The sequence below is a fragment of the Myodes glareolus genome, chromosome 12 (assembly GCF_982192425.1).
Source record: "Myodes glareolus chromosome 12, mMyoGla1.1, whole genome shotgun sequence".
NCBI classification, from domain to species: Eukaryota; Metazoa; Chordata; class Mammalia; order Rodentia; family Cricetidae; genus Myodes; species Myodes glareolus.
Genome location: NC_142037.1, coordinates 56,721,665 through 56,744,606, shown reverse-complemented (window position 1 = coordinate 56,744,606; position 22,942 = coordinate 56,721,665). Strand labels below are relative to the sequence as shown.

At 33.7% G+C, this 22,942-nt stretch overlaps 1 protein-coding gene across 5 annotated transcripts in view; it reads left to right on the top strand.

The window, feature by feature from the left end:
• The window catches only part of Pcdh9 (protocadherin 9), an 845,344-nt gene that overhangs the window by 652,673 nt on the left and 169,729 nt on the right, over positions 1 to 22,942 (top strand). The gene's annotated exons all lie outside the window — the stretch shown is intronic.

Sequence of the window (22,942 nt, the reverse complement as noted above, 5' to 3'; positions counted from 1 at the left end):
ATTTATTTGTTAAAATGACTGCTTATTAAAAATTACTTGGAGGAGGGGGAGGGGGGTGGGAGAGTGTTGGGAGGAGGGGCGGAAATGAGAACTTTCATAATTTAATAAACTTTGAAAAAATGACAAAAAAATAAATAAAAATTACTTTGTAAAAGAATTTTCATTGTATAATATTTCACCAATTTTTTTGTTTATGGACTCTCATTTAGTTATCCATGCATGTGATTCTGTACTACTCACCTGCCATTACAATACAGGAGAAATTTGTTTCAATGATTTGGTAACTATGAACATTTATCTCATGGTATTAATTTCTTTCAGTGATTTTTATATAATTTATGGGTTATGAGAAAAATAAACCATACTCAAATCATGTTTGATGAAATATAATACATAGTTTATTTGTTATATTATGGTTAAAATAATTTGACCATAAAAGATAGGTCTTAATCTTTATAGTCATATGATTTTATAGAACAGCACATATAATATAAACATGAAGACAAAGTCGATAATTTAAAATTTTCTTGTAATAATTATAGAAACCTAAATCAATATAAGGTTAATGCCAAATTCAAAGTGGAAATTAATGTACAATGAAAAGGTATTAGAATAATAAAGATTGCACATAGCTAATTCCTTACTTGCTTACAGTTTTTAAAATATATGTTTAAAAAAATTTCGTCACATTGCACTATTACAATCCTCTAAGAGTCAATTTTAGTAGCAGCCCCTGGAATGAGTAACATGAGAGAAATGAGGTAACATTGCAAAGATAAACAAGTTTGCAGTCACACCACCCTGTGACGCCTGACACACCAAGTCAAGGATGCAATATAACACAAAACTTCTTTGATTCATTTTAAAGTTTTTGTCAATCTATACCATTTTTGCATCAGATTAGTTTGTTTTGTCAGAAGAGGTACCACAGCTTGCTTAGACAGTTATCCTTTCTAAGTAACTGAATGCCACCTTATAAATAAAGAAAATATCCTGCTTACATAGTTATTCAGAAGTGAATGTGACTACTGAAGAGGTATTCAATGTATTTATTATTTAATCAGTATGCCTATTTCGTTCTTTTGGACACATAATATTACTTTTAGGTCTGCTTGATATTTTAATTTATCAAAGTGGATGGATAACTTGCTCTAGTGATATCTGAATCACTGGTGAGGAAAGGAATTTTATACTATTTTATACTACTACGTCAATTTTGTTTAAGTCTATCACCTGCAATCATGAATGGAGCCATTTAGAAAAGGATGACATCGTTCATTGCTGCTGTAAGAACGTGGAATAGGAGACAAAATATAAAGCTCATAATAGAGAAGAAAAAAAAACTAGCTCAAAATCACTCTGTACTTTTCCCTAATGCCATTTAATGAATTCCTATGACACAAGAGAATATTTGACATTTGAGAGTCAGCAAAAGGTCTAACGATGATTCACATACTGATGAAACAGAATTTAAGATGGCTCCATCCCTGATGAAGACATGGTGTAAAATATTAGTACTCATGAATCTCTCAGTTATGTAGGATGTGCCTTCTAGGAAAGCAGAGGAAAATTTGACAAATAAATGACACAGATAATTTTTCAGAATGCCCATCAATTTTAAGTGGACTAGCCATGAAAATGTACCTTCAATTAAAAAAATAAAAATACAATTTATTTTACTTTCACCATTTAAATTTGGCTCACATACTATTGAATTTCTTCTGCTTTGTTTTAAATATAGACGTCCATCACCATCCATCTCCTTTAGAAAAGATACCACAGTTAATTCCGTTGATAGAAACAGTGATATCTAAGAAAGTTTTTAGTAACCTTTATTACTGTACTCCAGATGTTATCTTTAGTGAACTGTTCTTCAGATTTTTAATACAATTTCTGTAGGCTAGCTGCAGACAGAGAGGAAACTTTTTTGCCCACTTGTAGTTGGATGATGCTAAAATAATAATAAAAATTGAAATGTAGATTATTGATATAGAGTGAAAGAGTAGAAAACATTTAAGAAAAATATAGATTTGAAATATTTTAGCTCATGTTATGTTTCAACTGACATAGTCGAAAGTCACCTGAGAATGGTCTCAGTTGACAAATTGTCTAGATTAGATTGGACCATGGAGCTTGGGTTGAGTATTAATTGATAGAGGAGATCCCATTCTTAAATGAGCAACACTGTCCACTGGGCATGTAATTCTGTGCTATATAAGACATGGAGCTAAGCTTTAGCTGGGGACTGTGCCAGCAAAGAGCATTTCTCCATGGATTCTGTTTCAACATCCTGTTCTTATTTCTGTCCTACCTTGCCTACATCAGAGACTGGAACATCTAATCTGTAATAAAGTCTTCTCCTCCAGAGTTGCTTTCAGTCAGAATGTTTGTCACAGAAAAAGACATGATACTGGAACACCAGTAATTTATCTTAATATTTATTGCTTGCGAACCAAATTTAAAAATCTACTTATAGGATACTTAATAATGTCAAAATTTTCTATTAGATTTTGACAATGCTGATAAAAATAACAGCCTGGACTATATAACCTGACTCAATAGCCACAATAAATGAACAATCAATAAATCAGCAATTTAAAGCTCTTTCTAGAAGCAAGCTACCCTGCAAAATATAATATTGTAAGCATTTCCCATTAAAATACTATTAGAAAACAATTATTTGTGTCTTATTTATTTAAAAGACAAAAAAGAAAAAGAAGTCTCCTTAAGTTTCTTTAATTTCCTCAATTTTTTTTTGAAATGACAGAAGTGTATTCTTCTTTGTGACTCAACAGTACTGCATTGTAATTAGAAAATGCATTTTTTGGTACATTCACCTCAGAATACATATGTAAGCTAATTCCACATGTTCACAACTATGACTTTTACTGCAACAAAAAGTTGTAGAAATCCCTTTGACTTATTTTTCTTTTTTCTTTGTATAGAAATCTTATAGTACCATTGCAAACTCACATGTTATATATCACTGAGAAATATCCAGAAACTAAAATTAGAAATGACAATAGTTTTCATAATATCATTAATCTGTTATGTCACAAATTTAGTAATTTATCAATCCTATACATATTAATAGAATTGGAAGAGAATACAGTGCTTAATAAAATCACAAGTTCTTTTATTAAAATAGTTATCTATTTATTTTTTGCAGATAGGTGTTTTGCTTGTAGGTGTACCCTTATACCACATTGTGTCAGGTGCCCAGAGAGTGTGGGGAAAGGGTAACAAGATTTTCAGATGGTTGTGAGATACTATATGTTCCTAGATTCAAACATAAGTTCTGTGAATGAACAGTTTTCTTTACTGCAGAGCCAAACCTTCAGCCCAAATCCACCGTTCTTATTTTACACTCTATTATGCACATTAATAATACTTTCCATGCTGCCATAGCACTCAGTAAGTCTCAGGAGAAATTATTATCAATTTTCCACCTAGTCCCACGGGCTATGTGATTAACAAATTTCTTCTGAAGTTTTGTATGCCTATACCTTCAACAATGTTTCAAATAGCAACATCAGCATCAGTTTGAATAACAGATTTTCTACGTAGCTCAAGGGTACTCTGTTCCCAAGACTAGTTAACTAAAATCAGAATGCTCTCTTTCTTCATCCTTGACACACTTATTTTTAACATTTTATAAAGCTAAAGTATATGTATTGTATTTTTTCAATAGTGTAGTATATCTATTTATAATATTCAATATATAATGCTATATATTCTATAAGAATAAAGGTGATCAAATACAATGCAAATACATCAACTTTATAAATATATTTAAAATATATATTCATACATATAAGTGTGTGATTTAAGATACATATTGAATATTTCATGTGTATGCTATTTTTCAATTAAGAGTAAGATTTGATTTGAGTAGTAGGGAAACAAGGGAAAGACTAAGTAGAAGTAAATCACTTCAACATACTATTTCTTGGCTCCTAACTTAAATTACCTTTTGGGACTTATATTTGTAGTAATGTCATTTTAAAAGAAGTATTAAAAATTTGAATGGTCTAAAATTTCTTGTTATTCCCCAAATCTATAGGCTTCTATTTTGTCTCTCTCCTTTGTATTTACTTTTAGGTATTTGGGTCTGACATATCCTTCAGGAAAAAAGCAAACAACAATGAAAAGAAAAATGTTCCTTACACACATAATTCCATTTGTTGTTCTTTAAGTGAACTTTTGACATGTGACATTTGAGAATGGTGTCCTTGATGCCTAAATCTCAAAATTGCTCTGTTCTCATATTTTGATTTTGTTGATTGAGAGCAACTTTTGGGAACTTAAGAGTCAACCAAGGGCTCAACTGAAGGAGGTAGTTTTTTCCAAGGTGCACTGACAGCTCTTTCTTTGATGTTTGGGCTGTTATATTTGTTTACCTCAAATGAAATGAAGCCCTAACATTTAGTTTTATTTCTTTTCTGTGTATCATGGTTGAAAAACCCATTTAATACTGTGGAGATGAATCTTCAAATGAATTGTTCCATGAACTATGTGAAAATTAATAAAAAGGTATGAATTTGGAAGCCACATTCTTTAGTTATATTGTAAAATGTTGGCAGATTTTGTGGGGATTAAGGCTGGGAATATGACTCTGTTAGATTAGTGTTCTTATAAGCAGAGATCAGAATACAGTGCCTTTATAAAAGTTTAGACACATAATCTATAATACTAAGACAGGAAATGGGAGGAGAGTAGGATCTTGCTAGCCAACCAATCTGACTCTATTTCTAGAGTAATTTATAAAGACATTAGGGAAGCCAAGAATCAACATCTACTCTACATGTATACGTGTGTGCACGCACACACACACACACACACACACACACACACATTTTGGAGGGGGAGCATAGTCATACTTATCAGAGTATTACTCAACTAGGTATTACCACTCTGTGCCATTCTTAGTTATTGTAAACTCATGGAAAACAAAGTGGTGGCTTAATAAGGAACATCTGTTTCCCAGTTAGCAGGCCTGGGCCCTTTACCCCCTTACCACTAAGGCTGCTTACTTCCCCACATTTCTTTTGTTGTCATATTTTTCACTACCACTATGTGAATATTAAGATATAATTGCAAACACATAGTTCAAATTGGCATTAGTTTGGGAATGAAGAGCACCATAATAGTTAAGGAAAAATTTTAATCTATTGACTGCTTGAATTTTGGGTAAGTAAGTCGTTTCATGGAAATCATATCTAATAAGGGAAATTAAGTAGTATTTTGTCTGATATGAAACAAAGTACATAAAATAAGGCTGATTTATGTACACCACTATTGTCAGACTTTCCTTGATTCTAATTCATTAATTGACAATAAAGAGAAATCAGTCTACTGCAAACTTGTAATTTCTTAAACATAGGCCAATTTGTGGTTGTCATGTGTCAAGCAGAGAAAAAATTAAAAGATACTGCATGAATTATATAACAGTATGAAAGTGACAAGTATTATCAGCCAGCAATTCACTGGATATAAGCGACTTCAAAGAAAACTCCCCGTAAATAATCTCATACAGCCTTGGGAATTTGAAAACCTCTCTTTTGGCTTGCATTTGGTCTTGCTAGTAATTGTACTATTAAGAACTTAATTGCTTGTGATATGAGGCCATGTTCACTATTAAATACAGGACAAATAGTTAATTGTTGGTACAAGGATGTAATTGTATCTCACTGAGGAATCATTGACATTATGCTCCAAGCTTCTGGCATCATAACTAATGTGCATAATCCTGAACATTCACAAGAAAGATATTCACACTAGGTAACTGATAGAAAGAATATTTATTTGTCCTCTATTATTGTTTTTAAGTGTGTAGCTCTGAGAATCTTACAAATGAATGTCATGCTTGAGGTAACTCCTTGTACTGGAGACTTGGTGCATGAAATAGAAGGTGAAAATAAATACAGTATCACAAAAATCATTTCGCATAATAATTATCTAAAAGAATTATTCTTGGGCCTCTGAGGAAATAGAAAAGAAAAAGAGAGCAAAAATGAGGAAATAAGAATATTTTACAGAGTATGCACAGAATTTGAAATAGTTTGAACAAAGCAATCTTAGTTCTAGGTATTACTTGTGATGTTTCCAAACATGATCTCATTTGTAGACTAATGTTTTGGATATATAATCATCATAAGGAACTATTTTAACAACAACTTTAATTTGAGGCGTAAACAAAAACTGCATTTCAAATTGATATTTGAGTGTTATCAACAAAAGGAATAAGTACATTTAACATTCTATGGAATAGGAACAATTTTAAACCATTTGAAAAAGTAAACCATGTAATTTCTTCAATGGACCCAAGAAGTTGAGCATCATCCTTGTTCTATAGATGTAAGTTGAGTCACTCAGTAGGTGAGTAACTTGCCCTAGGGACATTCAACATGTGTCAGAAGCAGATTTGAACTTCATCAATTGTGTTTTGCATCTTCCCCCGTTAATTACAAGCAAAAAAAAAATCTGTTGTGGCACCAATGGAAAGACAGTACCATGTCTAAAACAGGGCTTAGTGGTAAGAAATAGAGTAGAGCCCTTGGTGGGGAAAGGTAACCATTATGTTCTCTACCCAGCCACACATTAAACTGCTCTACCTTTTCAGAATGAAGTATTTCAAGAGGAAAGTTTTCATGTTATGGGATGTCCTTCTGTATGCTGTGGCTATGCATTGATTTTATTGTTTGATGAATAAAGCTATTTGGCCAATGGTCAGGCAGAATAAAGCATACAACTACATTTCTCACTAATCATCAAGGAGTTAGGGTCTTTTCAGATATCACTTAAGAATTTTTTATTGTATTCAAAGGAGATCCATCCATAGTCACCTGATCATGATTCTTCCCTCCCAATTCCAATCTAGTCTGAAGGAAAAGAACACCACTGAACACAGGGATAAAGGAAAGTACTTACCAGGTCTCAGTGCTTTGTCATAGAGTATTGATCGCCACACAGTCAAGTATACTTTTGGCACCACGTTTCTCCAAGTGTGATTCTCTCAAAGCCTTCTTGTCATGTAGCTAGGATATTTTTGAAATGTCATTTCTGTGACACAAACTAGAACTAGAAATCAGTACACTATCATCAAAAACCTCACTATTTTTCTTTACCCAACATGGTTTGTAATTTTATGTTACTTCATAATTATGATTACTATTATTCAAATGTGTAAAGAGAATGATGTGATGACTCAAAATATCCTCAAAATTTGATATCTACAAGATATTAAATTTTACTATATTTTTAAATCTTTCTATTTCTGCCCTCCTCCTTCTTTCTATACTTCCACCCTTAGTCTTATAGAAAATTTCCACAGTTATTTTAAGCTTGTCTTTATATTAAATTTTACTATATTTTTAAATCTTTCTATTTCTGCCCTCCTCCTTCTTTCTATACTTCCACCCTTAGTCTTATAGAAAATTTCCACAGTTATCTTAAGCTTGTCTTTAAATGCTTTGACAATGTTTTCTTATCCAGGTGCTTCTCACACCTCTGGACTAAGCAGACATTTGCACTCACACCTTTACTCACAGACAATATATGCAAGATTTAAAATGAAATAAACCTTTTTAAGACAAAGATATTCTACAACATGAATTAAATATATGTAATGGTTAGCTAAACTCTTCTTAACTATACTTATGAAAATGACATAAGAGAACGTATTTTTATTATAGTCACCTTCTCTGCTCCCCCTTGTCCTCATGTTATCACTGGTTTCTTTCCTCTTCCCAGTCAGTTTTCTACTTTCCTCTTGTTTAGTTTCACTGCTTTGTGTCTCACTGCCTCTCTTCAACCAGAGAATGAATTGGGATATTTATAGGAGCATAGACTGTGGACACCTTACCAATGGCTATGTCTCTGTAGATAATATTCCTTTATATACAATCAAACATTGCCTGCATATAAATCCCAAATGTGGATGTGACCTCATCTGCTTCTCCCTGCTTTAGAATGATAGGTTAATGACCACATTCTATTCAGAGTGTGAATTCAAGAATCTAAGAAGTGTGTCTTTTCCACAAGGTAGCATTCTACAGCTCACCCCCTTCAGCTGGCTCTTATAATGTTTCAGCTCCCTTTTCTATGATGTTTCTTAATCCTTGCAGGTTTAAATGTAGAGATATAATGCTTTTGAGGACCAATGGGAGGATTCAGTGGGTTAAGCACTTCCTGTGTAAGCATGGTATCCTGGGTTCAATCTCTGAAACCAATGTTATTGTGGAAGAAGTAAAACCCTATTAGAAATATGTCCTCTGAACTCCACATATGTCCCCTGGCATGGATACTACTCTGCATATAGACCATGAGCACATGTGCTTTTGATTAACTATAATTCCCCCTAGAAATATCATTATTTATGCTGATCTCTTCATTAATTATTTTCCAATGATGAGTATTTGGAAGAAACCAGGTCAGTTCTTCTGTGAAATGTGGGGTGCCCCACAGTCTGGGCATCCATTAAGAATTAAAATATTACTTTCTATACATTTCTTAAAGGCTACAAACTTTATAATTTCTGCCCAATGGTAATAGTTGTTGATAGAAGGGTAGGAATGGAAACAGACACACAGAAGATAATTAGGTAGGTCAATGGTTAGACGAACAGATACATAGATGATGGGTAGATGCGAAGTAGATTGATGGATAGGTAGCTGATATAATGATCAAAGAAAGGCAAATAGGTGTCAAGAGGTGTATCAGCACACAGACAAGATTTTAATTTGCTTCCTGTGAAATTATGGACGTTTTAATTTCTTGCAACTGATAGTAAATTACAGACAGCTATTTCAATCACCTAATGATTTATTTACAAGAAAAAATAAAACAATCTCCATTATGTTCATATTCATTATTTGTTTAGTTTAGTAGTTTCTTGTCAATGTAAGCATTGTCTACTTCTAGCACGTCATGCTGTTAAGGATTCTCTATATGTCCAATATGCTCTTTCAAGATAATTTATAAGTTCATGCCCTTCAAGTCTGGTACTCATTTGTTTGTCAGTTCTGCCACCTTGAAAATAAGCAAATCTTTGCATAGAAAATCCATTGGGTAATTAGCTTTGCTAGTTCTTTAGTGAACTAGATCCCTTGGGAGGTAAAAAAGTACTCTTAAAGACAGAACATATCATTCATTTTTTTATTTATTCTTCTTCTTCTTAAATGTCATTGATTAGTTAACATATATTTCTATTAATTCATTTGTCTTAAAAATGAAACTGGTATAAGATCTGATATGTTCAGAGTAGTATGGCTTATAGATAAAATCTAAAGCAATCTGTTTGTCACATTTAAATAAAATCTAACTGAGCTAGTCCTTTAAAATAAAAATACAGTGGAGGATATGGGAGGTGTGAGTGTGAATGTGTTGGTGGGAAATTGGGAGGAGTGAAGGGAGAAGAAACTGATACTGGAATTATATGTATGAAGGAAGAATAAATAAAAAATAAACAATTTTCTTGAGGTTTATAAACAGATATAAGAATACCTGTATCTTATTATTTTTTTAATATTTGTTTTATAGTAAATATACTCTATTAAGTGCACACACACACACACACATATGTGTGTGTGTTTATATGTATACATGCACATATATGCATTAGTATTCTAATCCCACCCAGTAGCAGTAGGGTCATCCGGAGGTAGTGAGAACAAATTCTCATACTATTTTGAATGAGACAGAATTTTCACTTCATTAATAAAACATTGAGAAGAGCAGAGTACAGGGTCACCCTTAGCTTAGCATGCTCACCTTTTCTTTGTAACCATCTATCTAATTTGGTGTATTAATTTGTGTATATTTCATGTTTTCACCAGAGAAATTCGTTTAATTTGATCATGACCTTATTATTCAAAGCTTAAATGTGACACATGTCCTTTTCTCCTCTGTGGTGTCAGAGAAGGTTGTATCTTAGTCTTGCAACCGATCAATGACTGTCATTCAGAATGAGGCTTTCACCAGTTCTGAGTGGCACTTGGTGGTTATTTATAGCATGACCAGCAAAGCCATCTATCTTTCTTGACAGCTTGCTGTGTTACTAGCCCAGTGTCATGTTTCCTTCTAACACTGCTTGCAAAACGTCTACCTTTCTCTTCACTACCGTTTTATTTTGTATATTTCTAAACAAAAATTACATAGATAATTATTGAAGATTTACTTAATAAGCTTACCCTATAATAATGAACATTTCTTCTTATCTTCATTAACTCTGTAAACATACACCACCACTCTCAATTTTGAAAAGCAAAAACAAATGCTTGCTGCTGTAGAAGACCCATGGATTCTTTGGAGTCTTTATTAAATTCTTATAGACTGTGGCCATAAATGTATATGATTACACATGATGACAGCTAATACTGAATATAAAGAAAAAGTGATATCAAACTAGATGACAGAGGATGAAGCATTGTGCCCTACAATGTGATTTTGAAAGGAGATTCTTCTGCATAACCTTTATTGATAATTCTCTCTTATTTTATTAATCTATATTATATCATATATGTACATTAGAGATTTTAAATTGTAGCCAGTAATACAAGCACATATGGGTTAGGTCTTGGATACATTAGCATTTCATCATGACTAGCATGTGTAGAATAAAGGCTGCGATCTGATGGTATATACTATTAGTATGTAAAATCAGTTTAATTCACAAAAATTGATAGGCTGAGAACTTGTATAAGGAAAGAAATAGATGTGTTTAAAGGGGAGAATGGGTAATGATCAACAACTGTACTGAAAGTGAAATAATAAAATAATTTCACATAATACTTTTAATAAAAGTAAAGAAGAAACTAATAATGTTTCATAAAGAATTGCATCCCCACAATATGCCATTTAAGTTAAAATCTCAAATATTTGGAGCAACACAAATTTGACTTGACATAGTTTTTTCATTATTAGGGGTAGGCACAAGGATGTGAGAGTGATCAGGGAGGAAAATGGAACAGGTTTGAGGAGGTACATTGTATGAATTTCCAAATAATAATTATATACTATGTTTGGTAAAAAGCCATGAAAATATGTCTTAATTGAATGTTGTGTAGCTTGTGTGTGTATATGTGTGTTCTGGGATTTTAAATCAGTTTGAATATATTTGCTCTCCCTCCAAAGAAAATAATTAAAACAAAAACAAATTATCAATGGCAAACAAAACTCCCTGCAATACTGTACTTCATTTGGGACATAGCAATCAAAAAGGGCAAATATCCCCAGTTTTGGCTCTCTGTATATATTTTCTAAAAATGTAGTTTCTTGTGAAATTCACCAACTAAGCAAATAAACATAGATGTTATCTTTCTGTTAAGTTTTTTGCCTATCATCTCTCTCTGTCTCTCTCTCTCTGTCTCTCTCTCTCTCTCTTTCTTTCTTTCTATTTGTCTATCTATCATAGATACACACACACACACACACACACACACACACACAGAGGTTTCTCATTTCTTTTGCCAAGTCTATTTATTTCTAAGCAGAAATTATTTAAGCCTTCCATAAAAGGTAGATTTTCATTAAATTTCCTTTAGTGTTTTCAGTGAAATGACCCTTACAAACTGTCTGAGAAGAAAACATCTGGAGTCATCAAACACAATCCATATATTTGAGTTTCATTTAACTTTGTTTTCTTTAAACAGAACATGACAAAAAGGCAAGTGAAATATCTTTTTTTGTAGTACTCAGTATTTAATGAGGTTTAATTTCAGGTTTAAATAGATGTTGGAAAGAAGCTAAGAAGAAACATATGAAATTAATACCACAAAGTGAGAAAATATCTCTTTCCTATTAACTAAGGATAATTATCTAAAAGAGTTTGTAGGTTAACTTAGAGACAAGCTGTGGTTCTCTCCAGGTCAGCCTGAAGCATGAACCCACATGCCGGGCAAAAAAAAAAATGTCATCATAGAAGGTTCTGACCAAAGAAATAATTTTATTCAAATTTTACTTTTACCTACAAGATAAAAGCTTAGTTAGGTCAGATCTTATTGCTTTATCCATATATTTCTTTCTGTGATTCTGCAAATGTGTATCTGTGTATGTGTCTGTGAGTGAGGGTGTGTATGTAAAGCTTCTCTAAATTTTATGTATGTTGGTTTATTTGTCAAGCTGTAGGAGAGCAACTTAGAGATTTATAGATTGATGAATATATTTAAGACCAGTATTTATGACTGCCTCACCTGTTAAAAACCAATAAAACTCTGAAGTTGACCAAACAGTCAAAACTAATAACTAAATCACACATCAGAGAAGTAGATGTGACATATGTGTAAATATTAAAAATATTCTGCTAAATCTCAGTACATCATTTCAAAGATCATTTTAGATTCTCAAAGCCTTGGTTAAGAAGTTGTATGATATTCACTTGGTGTCAAATTAGAAGACAGATAGCGACGCTGAGAATTTTACCAAATAAGGTCTTCTAGTATGAAAGCACTCAACACCCTGGCCTCCAGAGAAAGCATTCACAAGGCGGAAAAGGAAAACTACTCTCTTGGGTTCATTGATAAAATATGAAGACTGAAAATCTCAGGAGCCTTAATGGCAGCAGACATTCTTTTGCAAAGAGTGACATGCTCACTTGCGACCTTGCCTTTTCCATTAGAAACAAACCCTCTCTTGAAAAGTACAGTGGGGATATGCAAACGGTAGAAAACTTCTATTAGTTGCTGAGTCTTCATGTTCAGACAGAAGAATCAGAAGCCATTTGTATAATAGTCTGAAGATTTTAAAGTCTGACTTTTTGTGCCTTTATAACAGACACTGGCCATATTTGCACCTACCAAGAGTGTATGATGTAACTGGTAAAGAACCAGGAGTGATTGGTCATTAGATTCAACAAAATTATAGAAAAAAACTGATCATAGAAATGTTCAGAAATTGCTTGATAGAATTTGAAATGGATTTACACACATATACACAAGCACAGGCACACATAGGTGCATCATCCTATTATTTAATTATGCTGCTTCTAGAGATGTGTGTGTGTGTGTGCTATTAATTAATAACATGTAAAGCACTTGCAGAAGCCTTCAGTTCAGTTCCCCTCACCCGTGCTGGGCAGTCGACAATTGCCTGAACTCCAGCTCAAGGAGCATTTAACATGTTTGGCCGCTGCATCCCTCTGCAGTCACAGGTCCATAAGGACACACAGACATGTAGAAATACATTCAATCAAAAATAAAATAAACCTTACAAAGACATGCTACAAGTTTTTGGATATATCTTTCAAAAATGCTATCTCTGTGAGTAGACAGGTAACAGTTCAATAATAAAATGATACAGTGCTGTATGTTATAAAAGATAATTCATCAGTTCTATTATAATGTAAAGGCTTCTGCAGATAGTTCAAAGAACAGTTATAATTTCAAGTTATAAGACAAATTTAGTTTTAGGTTAATTTTCAACAGCAGGGTACTAAAGATTAAAATCTTCAAAATTAAAAAACAAAATCAGGATGTTAAAATATGATACAACTTATTAAATAATTAATTTATTACTTAAAATAAGAATTTAGACTGAAATTAATATGAACCTACTAGTGTCTGTGTACACTCATAATTTAATCTATGTATCTCAGATTTAATATACTTCATATTTTCTGGTATCATTGCATGTGGGAATTAATTATAGACTGGTTTGATTTCTTTAAATGCTTAATCTATCTGAAATATAACTTCGTAAATGCTCTCCTAGAAGTCATTTTTCCTCAAGATGGATTACTCACACTTTATATTAGTAACTTTTACTAAATAATTGGTCCTGCTCAAAGATAAAGCTATCATAAACCTCACATTGAACTCTCCCATATATGCATAGACTTACATTTGTAACTATATGTCTATGTATATATTCTCTTGGGTTTCCATAAGTTTTCTTCTACCAATACTGTCTTAGATTTATTATAATAGTTTTATTCAATTATCTGGTATGTGATTACTTTCCTATGACTATTGCTAGAATTTTTGAGAATCTTTTTCCATCTAGACAGCTTAGTATCTATATCTGTGTCACACAGTTATTCCTTGTGATTTGTCACTTTTTCAAAATCATCTTTTATGCATGCTTTGAAGTACCTCTTCCTTTTGCTTTCCAAGAGAATTCATTTTATTTTTGGTTATAGGATGTCTATCAATTAATGGCCTGGATTTTTTTTTAAAAAAAAAACAACTTTTTACTGATTCTCTGTGGAATTCACATCATGCATCCTGATCCCACTCATCTCCCTGTCCCCTGGCTCCTGCCCTCTGCCTTCCAACCTCCCTCAAACAGCAAAATTTAAAACTAAAACCAAACAACCAAAAGAGAAATCGCAACAAAACAAATAAAATAAAATTGACGTGGAAACAGCAGCGTAGCTCAGACCTTTACTTGCAAGTGTTTGTCTCAATGAGTTATTGGTCTGGTTTGAGGCCTCTGGTTTCTGCTACACCCTCCAAACTGGGTCCTCCCTGGGACTCCTCTTGGATATCCTATTGGGCCTTGTGCCATGGAGATACTGTATAATTGGATCCACAGAAATGGCCCCTTCACCTGCTCCAGCAGTTCATAGATTAGATGGGAGCTGGGGTGGGCTATCTGGTAACACTGGTTCTGTGCCTGGGGAGTAACTGGTTGTTCATCCTACCAGCTTTCCCTCATAGTTCACTCGGGAGCTCTCCAGCACTGCCTGGCATAGCTCACTCAGTGTAGCAGACAGCATGGAGTGGGGCCAGTTCTGCATGCACAAATTCAAGGCAACCTCACTGACACTCACACCACCGGGGCCAGCTCTATTTTTTTGCCCAGGTGAGGTGCAGAACCGCTCTCCCGATTACTGCACATGGTGAGGGGCATGACCTTCTCTTCTCATCCTCCCCCCACCCTTGCCATGGTCAGCTCTCCAGCCTGTTGTGGGTGGCAATGAAGGGCAACATATTTTACTTACCCTTGCCACCTTATGGCATGCCAGGGAGGGAACAGGGCAGCAATAGGCTGAATTTTTAATTAGGAAATCCAGTTCATTAGCAATGGAATTCTCCTAAGAATTTCATGTGTCTCTTGAGAGATTAAATCTCTTTTTAAGTAATTTTATGTCACAAGGTTTCCTATGTATTTCCCTGTCTGTATACCCCCGTCTATGTATTAAGTTTCCTTGTCTTGAGTCCCATTGTTTAAATTTGGGTCCTTTCAACTGAGGAATGGATGTCAGTGATGTTCAGTGTCAGCACTTGGGATAACTCATCCCTCAAATCACAGCAGATTTCAATCCATCAGTTCGTAGTTGTGAAACCTGTTGGATACTGCGGCTCTACATCAGCACTGCTATGATTCTGCCTCACAAATCCAACCTGTATGACTCTGCTTTCATAAAAAAATCCCCGCAGCATAGATACAATGGATACACACAGTCAAAATCTTCCTGGGATGGAAAACCTTAAGGGCTCCCTAATCTTGGTGAACTATTTATTCATCACAGAATGTCCACTGATCCTTTTTTCCTAACAAATCAAACTGAATAACTGCTCCGTTGAACTCAGAGGAGCACGGTTTGGAGTTACTGATAGAGGTAAATGGTGTTTTCTGGAATTCACTGAAACTTTTGGGGATATTGTGTTCACACAGTAACTCATCATTCACAGGAATAGACTTATTTTTATCTTTCACAAAAACAGAGGTCATAGAACTTCTTGTGCGTATGGTCAAACAATTTATGAAATGGACACTGACAATCCAGGTGTGGCAAATGACAGGAAATCATATTGTCACATCAGTTTGATAACACTGCAACATTTCATTTCTTACACCTAATTAACATATTTTTGTTTGTTGTTTGTTTTTTGAGACAGGGTTTCTCTGTAGCTTTGGAACCTGTCCTGGAATGAGCTCTTGTAGACCAGGCTGGCCTTGAAGTCACAAAGATCCACCTGCCTATGCCTCCTGAGTGCTGGGATTAAAGGCGTGCCACCACCACAGCCCGGATTTTTATGTATTTGTTTATTTATTTATCCTAATTAATGTACACAACAAATTGTGCACAGAAAATAATGATGAAGATATATACAACTCTATTATCATACACTTGCCTCTCTGTTTAAGTAGAATTACTTCTTTCAGAACTTTTGATTATTATGAATTCAGACTTTACAGGTTGTCATGTGTACATGGTAGAGACGCAGGGAAACATTGTGGAAGAAATTTAATAATCTACTTTTTTGCACCACAACATACTATTTTATAAGCATTATAGTTTATTACTGGAAGAAATTTCCTTACTGCCTGAGACAGTTGAAAATTTTGAGAAATAATTCCTCAACATTTAAAGATAGATTTCACAGACAGTAGTAGATGGTGCAATTTTGCAAGAAAAACATCATGGATTGATATTTAGCTTTAGACACACTTTCATGGCAGGGTATTCTGTTTAAAAGTCAACAGGAGTAAAAATTGGAGGGCGGGAAAGGTAGAGAACCAGGAAACAAAAGTAGCTTCAAATTTTCCCCAGGTCATACTTCAACTTTTCAAGAACACTATTTAACTGTCAGCACTCAACAGCTTCAAATTCATCATCTTTCTTTCCGTTTCACTTTTCCTGCAACATGGAATTATTTTAAAGTGACAGTACCAGTGTTTCAAAATTTATTTTGTGAGCACATACATAACACACTGCAGGCACACTTTGCATGCAATGTTATCGTAGCTGTGTAAAGGTTACATGTGCCTATCTAGGAATCCTCCAGTCAACCTGCAACAAATATTGTGGAGTGAATTCCACAAAGCAATAGTGAGTGCTTCTGTCATTCTGCTTGATTCATGCCAACCACAAGTAAGAGAAATATTTGAATAAATACCTCCGCAGAAAGGAAACGAAATCAGGGGATTCCAGTGGCAATACCATGGAACAGAATTGGAATCTGAAGCCACATATTAATTCAGGCCCCTCACACTTGATGACATGAACCTAGAGTCTCTCATTGTCCACACCCGTTTTCAACTAATGAAATGCTTTTCTGCCACTGGGTCACTATGATAAGTAGTCAAAAAAGATATTTAGTTTAAAATCTCTGAATTAGTACAATATATGAAAAGTATAAGAAATAATTCAATATGTGATTGATTAAAAGTAAAGAAGCATATACAGGAATCACACCACAGAAATAGCAATCTTGCTGATGCTGTCAAAGTGCTGTGTTTTCTACATCTCTCGTGTTTCTAGCCCACAGCTTTGAAGTCGGTTCTACAATCCTTGCACGCAGAACCTCTTAGACTAGAGCCTGTAACATGTCAATAACCCTGTGATAAATCATGGCTTTATTCTGATACAATCATGAAAATTGATGGTTTTTTTAAGCATTACCAAAATTAAGTATGCTAGAGCGACACATTTGTGAGTGTTACAAAGAGGTAGGGGAAGTCTACCTCTGAAGTCTTGTGCATTGTTACATTCCCTGCATGGTCGACACTCAAGGCTTTTACATTTTATTTCTAGAGCTCGAAGAGCCATAGAAGGGGACTGGAATAAGGACTATTCAATTATAGGGTCAATTATATATAAAAAAGGTTTAAAATAAAAAATAATCTAGCACATTATAGAAAAATTTTTGTACATTTTTAAAAAAATCTCCAATCAAGAGAAGTATTAATGCCATTTTTTGCTTTGGACATAGTTAGATCTTTCTTCAATGCTTGTGACCCAGTACTTTCCAAACTAATAATTCACCCTTTATGTAAATAGATAAAAATAGTCAAGTCATAGAATTTATAGCTCTTGCCTGGCAAATGGGTTATTGAATACAATAGTTTTGTATTTCTATTTTATTTTACTTGTACATGTGTATATATTCCTCAGAATGACTTGTGATTTTGAAACAATATTTTGTGAAGTGTCTTTGCTAATCACTTTTGCTTAGGATATCATTCAAACCTTCTATAGAAGAAGAGATTTTAGATTTTTCTTAATTTAAGAGATTGAGGAGGAGGTAGATCGTGATTGTAGAATACTTTTCAGAGATAGAACATTTGTAATTAGATCTGCAATTAACTTTGAATAATTGAACACTGAACTGTGCAGCTGAAATGGATTTAACAACCCATATGTTTTAAATGATAATATATAGTTACTCATACTAACTCATTCCGTAAGTTTCATAATCATAAAAGATCACCACAGAATTATGAATTTATGCAAAGTAAGCTAGTTTTTATTACAATTTAAGAAAATAAGTAAACAAGTTGATTTTTTTATCTCCATATATCTTTGGATTTCTTTATGTATACATAGTGATCCTTCATACCTGTAGAATATAGATGCATGTATGACTTGCATATGATTTTTACCGAAGATAATAATTCATCTAAAACATTTTATGCTAGGCAATGGATGCTTATATACTAATACTTGTATTTTCCATTAATATCTTTTTTAGAGATTATTGTTTATTTATCATTGCTCTTTCATTGAGATAAAAGCAATATAGAAGTAAATCCATTTCACAAGTGCTAATCATTTGAAATAAAAAAATCTATAATATCAATTACATTTATTTTCTGTTATATCTGCATGTGGCTCGCCGATTTTCCATATAACAGATTGTATGTAAGCACCAGTTAGCACAACATCATAGGCAATAGTCTGGTTGTATGTTAAAGAATTTTTGTCATGAGGTTGGAGAAATGGCTCAGGGGTTAAGAGACCTGACTGTTATTCCAGAGGACATAGTTCAACTCCCATCATACGCATTGCTCCTAGGAACTATCTGAACCTACAGAACCAGTGGATTCTTGACATTTTTCTGTCCCCAATGAAAACTGCACACTTGTTATACACAGACATATGTGTAAGCAAACACCAGAGCACTTAAAATAAATCTCAATAATGAATATTTGATATTAAGTGTTTAAATATGACTAATATTATTCAATATTTACTGTAAGCCTTTTAATTAGGTGTCATAATTACTCAGTTGTATAGAAGAAATTTCATGCATTAATTGCCTGAGACATATATCCTACTTAACATTTAACTTAGTACTTAACACTCGAACTTTTGCATGTACTGATGACAGAATATATGCTCTTGAGAAAGAATTTTCTGATAGAGTATGTAGTCTAGTTGTACAATTATTCACACATAACCATAAGTGTACGATGCATGCAAATATGCCTACACACATTACACACACACACACACACACACACACACACACACACAAACTACTTCACTACTCCTTTTATGATAAAATCCTTTTGAAGCCATCCTCCTGATGGCTAAAATAAATGAAACAGGGTCATGTAATTGTTAAAGTAAAATGATTGCTCTCTTAAAGTATAATGTTTATCATTGAATAATATTCATATAGAAGTTGACAAAAAGTTAGCTAATAACGTAAAAAGTTAGCTATTAAGTATCTTAATAACGTGATACCTTCTTATTATCTGGTTGGGTTCTTAGGTCCTTTACACTAAAATATATTGTGGTTTTCAAGTCTATTAATGTGACAAGCTGAGGGGTAAAAGAAACATCTACTAAGTAATTATTATGCTTTCCTTTCTTTATAATGGTTTTGATGATTATTCTCCCTAAGTCATCCTTTGTGATCACAAAACAGTGTTAAAATTCTGAATCCATTTTAGAAAAGAAGCTGGTATCCAAATGACTTTTCTTCAAAGGTTTAGGAGATGGATGGATAACTTGATGAAGGATAGATAGATATGTTATTTAAATAATTTAAATAGTCAGAAATGCAAACACAAATACTAAGCCCCTAAAGCATTTACGCATATAGATTCAATAACATTGTAAATATTGAGAATCTTACATTTATTAATTTATTTGGGGATGTCTATGTTTGTGTGTGTGTATGTGTGTGAAAATTAAAGAAAAAAAGAGTTCATAAATTTGAACTAGAGCAACACGTAAGGGTATGTAGAAAGGGTTTGAGGGAGAAAATGAAAATAGAAATTATGTAACTATATTATAATCTCAAAAAATGTATTAAAACCTTGGAAAACAGTTTTGTGCTAAGAATGGGGTGTAATGAGGATGTTGGAGTTGAAAGTTGGAGAAAGAGAATTAAACCTAAAATGGTAGAAAATCTTAGTTAGTTCAAGGAAAAAATGTAAGATAGATGGAGGAGACAAAAGATATGAGCTCACTCAGGAAAGAGAACTGGAGGTCAACTCAGGAGCTGGCATTCACACTCAGAGGAAAGAAAGTATGGCTGTGAATGCAAATTCACAATGCTCAAGTTGAACAAATGCTTACAGCTCATTAGTGAACAACAAATCCAATACCCCTTTGGCTAGGCATATGGCTTTGAAGTGTCTCTGATGATCTGAGTTTTACTCTCTCCTGATAAGAATGTTTTGAGGACACATCGCTAAGTAGAACTGAGGAGAAATGTATCTTTATTGTATTCTCTTTCCTCTACTTTGTAAAGCCATATGAAACTAGAGCTCAGGAAATATGGAGACTATAACAGAGAGAACAGACAACTGGCCAAAGAAATACACTCATGTGTGAGACTTGTAAAGTTGCATATATATTTATACTTGCAAATAATTGACCCAGAAATGGATTATTCTTCAACATGTGAACACAGCACCTTCCAAGTGAGCATGCATGTTTTAAAGGTTTCTTTTTATTTCATGAATTGAATAGTATATAGTAAACTATTGTGATGAAACCCCTTTTAAGGGAACATATATTTTCTCTGAGAAGCTATTTTCAAGTCACGGAGACAGCAGGAGTGTAAGGAAATAATTAACATAGTTTGTGCCTCTACTATGTTCCAGCAACTGTGTGTCACACATATGATCTCTTCTAGCAAAACTGCCAGATATTTGCTAATCTTGTATCCAGACAGTCTGTACAACTAACAACAAATGTGTTTCTCTATGCTGTGGGCACTGAGTACTTGTGCAGTAAAATAAGCATCATGTTATATTCAAACATTCTTTTTCTAGGTTACTGTAGAGCCCTCACCACGTCTATCAGTTCGGAAAGCTTTGTAAGTCTTCTAAGCTGATTTGGTACATCCTTTCTCATTCCTGTGACATAGTAGCCTAAGATGTCGCTAACTTTGAGAAATGCTTGTAATTGTGGCCCAACTTATACTCCTAGCAATAGAGGAGAGGGTGCCTAACATGATCTCTTTCTGTAATAAGATTAGCCACTACCATAATTGCCATCATGAGGCCTTTACCTAATGGTAGCAGATGGAAGAGATCCACAGCCAAGCACTGAGCCTAGCTCCAGGATTCCAAGTGAAGAGAGTGTGGAGGGATTATTTAAGCAAGGGAGTCAAGATCTTAAAGAGGAAACACACAGAGACAGCTGACTTGAGCATGTGAGAGCTCATGGACTCTGGGCACATAAATAGGGAGCCCGCATAGGACTGACGTAGACCCTCTGCATCTGGGTGACACTTATGAAGCTTTGTCTTTAGTGGGGCTCATGGCAGTGAGACCAGGACCTGTCCCTGATACAGAATCTGGTTCTTTGGAACCTATTCCCTATGATGTGATGCCATGTTCAGCCTTGATGCAATGGGAAGGAACTTGGTCCTGCTTCAACTTGATTTGCCATCCTTTGTTGATTCCCAAGGGAGGCCTTACCCCATATGAATGGAGTTGGAGAAGGAGTAGTTGGGAGGTAAAAGGGAAGAGGGGAGGGGAAAGGAAAAGGGGAAACTGTGGTTGGTATGCGCAATAAATTTTAAAAACGATGAATTTTCTCTTTTTATGAATAATAAAGGATTTTTAGTACGGGGATTGCAAACAGCTTTCAATGTTTTAATGAAGTAATTATTTATTGAATATCCACCATACCTCACATTATTAATTGCAGTTCAGAATATTATATACTGGCTGTATCAAAATATTAAATGGAAAAGGAAAATAGCTTTTTTTCAGTGTTTTTCCTTTTTCCCTTTCAATAATCATATCCCATCAAAGCTTGTATCATCTGAATGAGGTCAAAGACATCAGAGTCACTTTTGCTCAATGGATATGTATTTCTAAGACACGTATTTGTGGAATCAGTTTCAAGATACACATTATAGTTTTCCCATGTAGAAAACTAAGCCTCAATGAAATTCATCTGTACTAGAATATGTGAGCTCATTATATTTTTTATTAAAAATAGGCATAGGTTTTTTAATGTCAAGTTCTGTGATCATGGTTAAACAAAATTATTGTCACATTCAATTCCTCCAATAGATAAATTTAAAAATGTTTAAGGAATTAAAAATTTACCTTGATCACTGATTTTTCTGATGACTGATACATGTGTGTATCAAGATTAACAAACTAAGGATGTTATATCATTTATCAAGTTAATGGATTGTTTGATTGTGGTGGATGTGTATCATCATATGAGACCTACATGCCCATAATAGGAACAAAGCCAGATATATTCCTTTTGTGAATAGTGACAGAATCATAATTTGCTTTTCTTTTCACAGTATTATAAAATAAGCTTTACTTGTCCTGAAGGAAAAGTCATGGTGTGCATTTAAATAAAAATATTAATAACTTGAGCTGGAGCTCTTTTCAGGAAGCTGTTAGATGATTTTAGATATTTTGTATAGGTAAGAATGTGAACTGAATAGCTAATGATACATCCAGAATGATTTTGAAGGCTCATCCCTTGTCATTTATCACAGTGTGTGTAGTAAATTACTAGTTATATTGAAACATGAATCCTAATAAATGCATTATTCAATAGTTGTTGTTATAATTTTGATAGAGATATGCAGGTTTACTTTCACTAAATTATTACTACCATTCACTATAATAATTCTAATGCATGCTACTAAATGGAAAATGTAATAAATAAAATGGAAATAAGCACATAATTCATTATAATTAAATTAGCAGACATAATCATAAGCATATGATAATAGTAAAAATAAGCTTTTAATTCTTCAGGGCTAATTGCCAGTCTTTATTT